This window comes from Solanum tuberosum, unplaced genomic scaffold (genome assembly GCF_000226075.1).
Source record: "Solanum tuberosum cultivar DM 1-3 516 R44 unplaced genomic scaffold, SolTub_3.0 scf00033, whole genome shotgun sequence".
NCBI classification, from domain to species: Eukaryota; Viridiplantae; Streptophyta; class Magnoliopsida; order Solanales; family Solanaceae; genus Solanum; species Solanum tuberosum.
The window spans coordinates 1,743,063-1,753,112 of NW_006238959.1; positions in this window are offsets into that span (position 1 = coordinate 1,743,063).

A 10,050-nucleotide genomic window follows, 5' to 3' on the forward strand; every position below is an offset into this window, starting at 1 on the left:
AAACAACAAATTCATCAACTATAAGATAAACTATATCAGTGTATGACAAAATTACCTTAATCACAAAAAAAATCTTCTTTTTCAAAGTTTTTTGACTGTTTTAAAAGCAAATCTGCAGACGTCCTTCAAATTTTCGAAAGTTTCACCTCCAATCTCTTGTAGTGTGTCTAATCTTCAGTAGTCGAACAAAACTCTCAAATCTCTTGTATAGAACAAAAGGGTTTCAAATCAAGTAAAGATTAAGCGTCAATTTTGTAAGAGAAAGAAGATGGGTTTTTTGTTTATCGCCATAATTGCAACCTGAAGGTGGGTTAGGAGAAAGAAGATGGTTTTTTTGGGTCTTCTGTGAATCTCCCCTTTTTTTCTTCTGTAATTAGTACAACTAATTTTATTCTAGTATAGGATTAAAAGATATATGCTTAAAACGTTATTCCCAATAACGTATTAGAGTTAAAACGTGATTCCCAGTTACGTGTTATTATTTAACACCGTTAGCAAGTCCGTCTTTTTCTCATTAAATTTTTTAAAATAAAATAAAGCATAAAACGTTACTGTGGACTACGTTTATACTAGTTTCGTAAAAAAATTTAAAAACATACTATTTTGGTGAATTGATTTAAACAATGGCTTGTTTTGGTCAAATATTCCGTATTTAGGAGTAGCATTCTCATCTGCCAAGGGACTTGATATTGAATGGTGTAAGGTGACATCATGTCTTACTTCCTCAATATTGTTGTTTTGCTTCCTAGACAAGTTTCAGCAAGGTAAAATCACCCCGACATCTATTTAAGAGTTAATATTATAACCTTTAAATCTACTTTTTTTTAATTTAGTAATAATAAAGTTTTAATTATAGATACTAATAGATTAGTTTTAATTTATAAATTAATTACAATTTATTAAGTAATTATATAATATTATCATAATCAATAGGTGAGAGAAACAATAGTTAATTAATGAGAGAGAATCAAGCGTGCAGTTGGTAATTATCAATTACAATATTCAAAAAAATTTCTTAATTTACCATTATCAATTTCACGCCACCCCACGCCCACTCCCACATACCCACGTTTCTCTTACCACTGTTATTATCCCTCTTTCAATTTCTTCATTGTTCATCTTCATACAAACAAAATCCATTGGTAATCTGGTCCACATTATCACAAATCCACTTTATTCGGTACACAAAGAAACCTTCATATCATGCCGAAAAATCACAAAGTTTCCCTTACACCTAGAAAGAGTCCAAGATTTGTCGAGGATGAATGTAATGTCTAAATAGTGCCTCCAAAATTTGATATATTTTAACTCAAACTTCGTCACCCAAGGTGTATGCAACTCTAGTGAAGAAGGGTGTCACCCTTCCAAAGAAAAACCAAAACACAACAAAGAATTTGAACCAAAGAAAATATCCACTCCAAATCAAAAGGGGCAAAAAAGGAAGGGGAAAATAGTGGAATCTCCATTTGCATACATTGTTACACTTAAGTTTTCTAGATGGATACCAATTGGATACAACAATAACTAGTTTTAGCTTGGATTAATAGTATGAAATCTTAAATATATGTTGTATGATCCGCTAGATACCAATTGCATACATTGTTAGACTTAGTTTTTCCAATTGGATACTAGTTGGATACCAATTGCATACATTGTTAGACTTAATTTTTCCAGTTGGATACAAAGTGGATACCAACAATAACCAGTTTTAATTTGTGATTCTATATTTGAAAAACACAACATACACAAAGGAGAAAGTAGTACACATAATAAATGTTCTGAAATCAGAATACATTAAGTTAAAAGACCAAAAACATCAAAATATGTGTTTGTTACAATTAAACAATTAAATTAAAATAAATAGTAAATGGTCAAATACCCTCTAATCTATATTCAGATTTTCAACTACACACTTATACTTCATGGGGGTCCTATTAACCCCCCTAAACTACTTTAAAATAAAATAAAAAAACCCTTAAACTGTGATAACCAGCCATCTGCCTTGTGGTGAAACACATGCGCTTGACACATGTGTTTCACCAATTAATCTTTTTTTTAAAAGCTCTCTCTCCTTCGTCTTCATCCTTTCTTCTTCAATCTTTTTGCAATCCTAATATTTTTTTCTTTGTGAAAGCTTGATTTGGGGGAAATACTAGGGGGATACATTGGGGGTCTTCTTCTATTTTTTTTTAACTTCCTCACAAGGTGAACTCGCCGGGCCTCCATTTTTTTCACCATTGTCGTATGAGAAATCGTCGTCACCACCTCCACCTTTATCACCTACCTAATTTAACAACGACAATTCAACACCCTAACACATCTTTATCATCTTCATTTATAATATCTCCCCGTTGTCCATGATTTCCAACCCATTAGTTTCATCATCTCCACCATTCTCATGATTTTTTTCCTCCTCTAATCTTTCTATTAAAGATCTTTATCTAGTTTTTTTTAAACTCATCACCTATCTCATCTATCAATAGGGGATTCAAATCTTTTTCTCCCTAACTTCACAACTTGTTGCAGATCTTGCTCCTTCAGCGATTTTTCTTTCAATTTTTTCACTTTCGTTTTACTTGATAAATCAATCATAGCATATCATAATTAAATAGTATAAATACTTAAAAAAACGTTCTTTAATTTGAATACTTTTGTTTTGATATTCCTATTTGATGATTGCTTTAATTTGTTGGAGAAAATTCGATGATGATGGCGGTGGTCGGTTAGGGATGAAAATAGTGGAAGAGTACCCTTGACTCTTGAAATAAACCCAAATCATTTTTTCTCAAATTTGATCCAAATTTTTTTGGGATGATATAAATATATGTAAATTTATCTACAGTTTATTTGGGTTGATTGATTTTGCAAGAGTATGACATGAGTTCAAAAATTTGTTTGAAATCAACAATAATGAATTCGGTAAAAATGGCAGTGGCAACACCGATTTAGAAATGGTGAATGATGGAGAGATTTAGTTTATATTGCTATGGAGAAGAAAGAACACAAATAAGAAAAATAAATAATTAAAAATACTTATATTTATTGAAAAGAGATTAAAAGTAAAGTTTTAGGAATAGTTTTTGGTGCTCACTTTTTCAAAGAGAGTGAAATACACTCACATTGCCAACTAAGCATTTAGGGAGGTAATAATTTCAGTTTTAAATAGTGTAGGGGGTGATATGACCCCCGTAAAACTAAAGTGTGTAGTTGAGAATCCGAATATACGTTGAGGGAGCATTTGGCCATTTTCTCTTAAAATAAACACAAATTATAACTAATTTTCAGCTGGATAATTTGAACATGTTTTTCTGTTGTGTCACTCCCGACGACATGTGCTACATGTAACTTTAGACCTCTTAAATTTGACATAAGCAAACCCCTTCCAGCATTCAAGTTATGGTCTCCCTACCATTCTGTTAAAATCAAGTGACAATAACTTAAACTCCGACACATAACTTTGTATATCCCATGAGCTCTCACATGGGACGCATATGCATCTTCAAATTTTTTCTTGCTATAAAAAGGAGAGCAATAATTCGATTCATGTAGTCTTCTGTATCCAAAAACAACCATTGCATATAAGCAAGACATCTCATCATGCTGAAATCACCCACAACTACATTTTCTGCTTCTTATGCACACTATGTACCAATTAGGTCCATCAATAACAATATGCAAAAATCGTGTTGATGGTATTACCTAAAAAAATAATTAGTTTTATATATAAAAATATCCAGATGTTGAACATAATAATTAAACAATTCATATCTTAATGAAAACTCAATATTTTCTTGGAGCTTAAGATCAAATTTATTTGACGGATCTGTTCTAGTTTTTGTAGTCTCCTTATTGTGTTTCGGGATCCAGGTTTGAATTGTTATCCTCATAAATTCTAGAAGTGATACAATTGGGAGCCTCCTTGCTAACATGTTAGTGTTATTTAAGGATTCCACTATGTTTGAAGTCATCGTTCATGTTCATTTAACTTTTGAATGAGCCCTTGACCATTTACTATACCCAATATCGAATAAATAACCTCTCATCCTCGGTCGATCATATCTATTCTTACCATCAACTTCTCAAATTCTTCCAGTGTGTATGCCTTTGCCATGGCAAAAAAAAAAGCTTCTTCAAATCTTTCACATTTCTATGAAAATTCTTTAGAACATTGCAACACAAATGCCAAATGCAAGCATAATGATCTAACCAAAGATATACTCTTGCAGTTCCCTTCCATATGCTTTCATTCCTATCAGACATAAAACACATTCTCTCTTTCTTCAAATGCTTCCTTAAATCTTTCAAAGAACCAGGTCCATGATGCATCATTTTCAAAATATACTATAGCGTATGAGGAAGTATGTGACCCGTTTCATTACAAAAAAATATACTTAATTCATACACATCAAAACCAATTTATATACCAAATTATACTGTCATTTAAACAACAAGATTTAAATCAAACCTCTTGGATCTATTGTGCTTGCAATCAAAATTGTCCCACCATATGCGTCTTCAAGTCTGCCTCGTTAACAACAACTACTGGCCTACAATACTCCCATCCCCTAATAGATGCTTCCAACGCAACAAATGCATATAAAAATTTATCACCTTCTTTACTCTCCAAGCTTACAATAGAACTAGGATAGTTCTCTCCAAAATATAGAAATAACCTGAAAGTTTTGCATATGATTCAGCTGGGTCTCCACGCAATATTTTATTGTTCTTTCCTTAGTTCACCATGACTACTTGTATGTCAACAAAACAACATGTGATTTCAACATGTCTTTGTCGCAAATTGTCTTTGGATCGACAAACTTACCCAATATAATAACAACTTCTATGTCAATTATTCCTTGATGCCTTGCATAAACTCTGTCCCTCACCGAACATGTGTGGTTCCCACAAAATTTACGGATCTTTAAAAGTCCAGATTGATTCAAATTTCAAACTCGACGAATTCATTATCCATGAATAGTTTTCGGAAGGATACTTTAGGTAATAATTGTTTTATAATCAAACAAAGATTATGTCAAATATTTGTATACCAATTTTATACACATAAGATACTCAAAAAACAAATAAACAATCAAATTCTTACCAAGCAGAACTGGAACGTATTATAAGAAATTAAAAAATTTGGACTACTGCAAAATGTCGCATCATCTCCATAAGCGTACTCTTTTTCTTTTTGTAAATTTGTTTCACAATAATCAACATATTTATACTGTCGTTGATTATATCAGATCTTTCATTATCCAATTCATCAACATCTTCACCAGCATTCATTACGACCAACAAACTGAATTGTTCGAGCATAAATCAATATTTGTTCGTGATGTTCCAAGAAAAAAATTTCGTCGCTCCACCATATTACCATATTTTGGATTATCAATAGCCTGATTCTTCAATGTTAAGCACAATGAATATTTGTTAAAGAAATCAACAGTTACTTTATTTTGATCCAAGAACACTCGTACACCCACATCATTATGTTTATGAATTGGTTGACATCGTTCACTAATAATGTACTTAATCTCAAGTTCATCAATAGTAGCGTCTACTCTTAGTTGCAAAGTTATCGCATTAACTAGACCATTATATAGGCTAGTAGAATCATAAATAATTCTCTCCATCTAGAAATCAACATACTTTCCTGTTCTATCATAAATTTGTTGTCATAATCCAGGATACCAAAGTATAAACAACTTTTATACACATTTTATACCAAATTCATGCAAATGAGTATACATTTTGATAAAATGTGTATAAAAGTTGTTTCTACTTTGGTATCATGTAATTTCATGACAATAAATTTATGATAGAACATGAAAGTATATTGATTTCCAGATGGAGGAAATTATATATGATTCTACCACCCTATATAATAGTCTAGTTAATGCGACAACTTTGCAACTAGGAGTAGACACTACTGTTGATGAACTTGAGATTAAGTACATAATTGTGAGCGAACGTTGTCCACCAATTTGTATACATAATGATGTGGGTGTACGAGTGTTCTTGGATCAGAAGAAAATAACAGTTGATTTCTTTATCAAATATCCATGGTGTATAACATTGAAGAATCGGGCTACGGATAATCCAAAATATGTTGTTATGGTGGAGTGACCAAAAAAATTTGTTGGAACAAGACGAACAATTATTGATTTAAGCTCGAATAATTTAGTCTGTTTGGTCGGAATGAATGTTGATGAATGATTTGGTTGTTGTAAACGTGTTGATTGTTGTGAAACAAATTTACAAAAAATAAGAGTACACTTACGGAGGTGATGCGACACTTTGTAGTATTCCAAAAAATTTGAGTCCTTATAATACGTTCCAGTTCTTCTTGGTAAGAATTTAGAGAAAATGGTCAAAACCCCCCCTAACCTATAGCCGGATTCCCAACTACACACTCATACTTTACGGGGGTCCTATTACCCCCCCTGAACATTTTTTTTTACTAATTTTCTCACCCTTATTTGCTGACGTGTCCACATAAACCAGATATAATTAAATGTTTGTTTACACGCGCTGCCACATAATGACTGGACCCCAGAACCCACGAATTTCCTTTAATCTTTTCATTTTCCTCTTTCTTTCTCTAAACCCTAACCTTTTTTCAATCTGACCAAATTCACCCCATTCTCTTCGATCTGAGATTTCGTTCCAATCGAAGTTTGCTGGGAAGGTTGGGGAAGGTTCGTTTAGCTTTTTTCGTTTGTTGGGTCGAAGTTTTCTCTAAGTAAAGGTTAGTTCTTTTAGTTCTTTACTAGCGATTTTGAACGATATTGATTATTGTGTTTGATTAGGGTTATGAAATTGACAAAAAAATGAAGAGCAATAACTGGGTTTTGGTATAATAGCATTCCATTGAAGAAATTTTTTGAACCATAACTATGAAATCAGAGAAATTACAAGTCCTAAAGCTTCAAGCTTTTTCGAAATTGAAACTACAGTTGAATGCTTTGACAAGTAAATTCAAGTTTTAAGCTGATTTGGGAGAGAATGAAGGAATATACCGTTGGAGATTTGTCAACTATTAGAAGAATTGAGAAAAAAAGGAAGAAAAAGAGAGTTTGATTTTGGGAGAGATGAGATTATACCATTGGAGATTTAATATAGATGATTTGGACTCACATGTGTAGTTTTCTTCAGCTTTTAACGTTTTATTTTCTGTTCTTACGCGCCTAAGGGAGTTGATCTCACCTTCTTGGACATGTCAGCAAATAAGGGTGAGAAAATTAGTTAAAAAAAATGTTTAGGGGGGTAATAGGACCCCCGTAAAGTATGAGTGTGTAGTTGGGAATCCGGCTATAGGTTAGGGGGGGTTTTGACCATTTTCTCTAAATTCTTACCAAGAAGAACTGGAACGTATTATAAGGACTCAAATTTTTTGGAATACTACAAAGTGTCGCATCACCTCCGTAAGTGTACTCTTATTTTTTGTAAATTTGTTTCACAACAATCAACACGTTTACAACAACCAAATCATTCATCAACATTCATTCCGACCAAACAGACTAAATTATTCGAGCTTAAATCAATAATTGTTCGTCTTGTTCCAACAAATTTTTTTGGTCACTCCACCATAACAACATATTTTGGATTATCCGTAGCCCGATTCTTCAATGTTATACACCATGGATATTTGATAAAGAAATCAACTGTTATTTTCTTCTGATCCAAGAACACTCGTACACCCACATCATTATGTGAATTTAATTGTTTATCTATTTTTTGAGTATCTTATGTGTATAAAATTGGTATACAAATATTTGACATAATATTTGTTTGATTATAGAACAATTATTACCTAAAGTATCCTTCCGAAAATTGTTCATGGATAATGAATTCGTCAAATTTGAAATTTAAATCAATCTGGACTTTTCAAGATCCGTAAATTTTGTGGGAATCACACATGTTCGGTGAGTGACAAAGTTTATGCAAGACATCAAGGAATAATTTACATAGTAGTTGTTATTATATTTGATAAGTTTGCCGATCCAAAGACAGTATACACCCCTAAGGATATTGCCAAGGACATGTTGAAATCACATGGTGTTTTGTTGACATACATGCAAACATGAAGAAAAAACAATAAAAAAGTTGCATGGAGACCTAGCTTAATCATATGCAAAAGTTCCAGGTTATTTCTACATTTTGGAGGAGAACTATCCTGGTTCTGTTGTAAGCTTGGAGAGTAAAGAAGGTGATAGATTTTTATATGCATTTGTTGTGTTAGAAGCATCTATTGGGGGATGGGAGTATTGTAGACCAGTAGTTGTTGTTGACGAGGCAGGCTTGAAAGGCCCATATGGTGGGACAATTCTGATTTCAAGCACACAATGAATCCAAGAGGTATGATTTGAATCTTGTTGTTTATATGATAGTATAATAGTGACATATAAATTAGTTTCGATGTGTATGAATTAAGTATATTTATTGTAATGAAACAAGTCACATACTTCCACTTGCGTACACTATAATAGATTTTGAAAATGATTCATCATGGACATGGTTCTTTGAAAGATTTAGGGACGCATTTGAAAAAAGAGAGAATTTGTATTTTATGTCTGATAGGAATGAAATCATATGGAAGGGAACTGCAAGGGTATATCCTAGTTTAGATCATTATGCTTGCATTTGGCATTTGTGTTACAATGTTCTAATAATTTTCATAGAAATGTGGAAGATTTGAAGAAGGTTTTCTTGCCAAGCAAAGACGTACACACTTAAAGAATTTGAGGAGTTGGTGGTAAGAATAGACATGATTGATCGAGGATAAGAAGTTATTAATTTGTTCGATATTGGGTATAGTCAAGGGCTCATTCAAAAGTTAAACGAACATGGACGATGACTTCAAAATAGCAGAATCCTTAAATAACACTAACATGTTAGCAAGGAGGCTTCCAATTGTATCACTCTAGAATTTATGAGAATAACAAATCAAACCTGGATCCCGAAACACAATGAGGATATTGCAAAAAAACAGAATGGATCTGACAAATAAATATGATCTTAAGCTCCAAGAAAATGTTGAGTTGTCATGAAAGTATGAATTGCTTATTTATTATGTTCAATACTTGAATATTTTAATATTTAAAATAAATTATTTTTTTAGGTAATACCATCAACACAATTTTTGCATATTGTTATTGATGGACCTAAGCGGTACGTAGTGTGCTTAAGAAGCATGAAATATAGTTGTGGGCGATTTCAACTTGATGAGATGTCTTGCGAACATGCAATGGTAGTTCTTAGGTACAAAAGACTGCATGAATCGAATTATTGCTCTCCCTTTTATAGCAAGAAAATTTTTGAAGACGCATATGCAATTCCTATTGAACCTCTCCCATGTGAGAGTACATGGGATATATCAAGTTATGTGTCGAAGCTTAAATTATTGCCACCTGATTTTAAAAGAAAGGTAGGGAGGCCACAACTTAAATGCTAGAAGGGGTTTGTTGATGTCAAATTTAAGAGGTCTAAAGTTACGTGTAACACTTGTCGTCGGGAGGGACACAATAGAAAGACATGTTCAAATTATCTTGCTGAAAATTAGTTATAATTTGTGTTTAATTTAATTGTGACAAACACATGTTTTTGGTCTTTTAACTTAGGGTCTGTTTGGAAAGCCACCTGGTAATTGGAATTGGTGTAATTACTAGGGTAGTAATTATCAGCCTAGTAATTACACTGTCTAGTAATTACACTGACCTGTTTGGTTGCCACAGTGTAATTACACTGTAATTACACATGTCTTGTTTGGATGTCACAGTGTAATTACACATGTTATGTTTGGATGCACAATTGCAATCATAAAATTATAATAAATTTTTAAAAATAAAAATTAATTATTTAAAATTTATACTAGACAAATAAGAAACTTTATAAATGACATTAAATTAAATATTTAAGATATATATTCTTTTTTGAAAATATATTAATTAATAAACATATTTTCTGTAACTAATATTATGAAAAAACAATTGATTTATATTTTTTCAAATTAATATATTTCAATTGAATTGATCGTAACAACTAAAA